We start from the raw sequence: 762 nt of genomic DNA on the forward strand, positions 1-762 counted from the left end.
TTTTCAAATTTTTGGCCATACTATACTATGTGGTTTTTTTACTTTTAACGCCTTATTATACTATTACATCGTTGTAACTTACTATATTTTGAAGTATTTTGAAGTTTTTATGACTTATTATACTGAGTCATTTTTTCACATTTTTTGCCATACTATACTATGTCGTTTTTTCACATTTTTGGCCATACTATACTATGACGTTTTTTTGACTTTTAACGCCTTACTATACTATTACATCTTTGTAACTTACTATATAATGACGTATTTTGAAGTTTTTATGCCTTATTACACTAAGCATTTTTTCAAATTTTTTGCCATACTATACTATGTCGTTTTTTCACAATTTTGGCCATACTATACTATGTGGTTTTTTGACTTGTTACGCCTTAGTATACTATTAAATCTTTGTAAGTTACTATATTATGACGTATTTTGAAGTTTTTATGCCTTATTACACTGAGTCATTTTTTCAAATTTTTTGCCATACTATACTATCTGTTTTTTTTTACTTTGAACGCCTTACTATACTATAACATCTTTGTAACTTACTTTATTATGACGTATTTTGAAGTTTGTATGCCTTATTATACTGAGTATTTTTTTCAAATTTTTTGACCATACTATACTATCTGTTTTTTTTTACTTTTAACGCCTTAGTATACTATTACATCTTTGTAACTTACTATATTATGAAGTATTTTGAAGTTTTTATGACTTATTATACAGTGTCATTTTTTCACATTTTTTGCCATACTATACTAT

Source organism: Seriola lalandi, unplaced genomic scaffold (genome assembly GCF_002814215.2).
Source record: "Seriola lalandi dorsalis isolate HSWRI2012SDOR001 ecotype SW California unplaced genomic scaffold, Sedor1 jcf7180002054874, whole genome shotgun sequence".
Taxonomy (NCBI): Eukaryota; Metazoa; Chordata; class Actinopteri; order Carangiformes; family Carangidae; genus Seriola; species Seriola lalandi.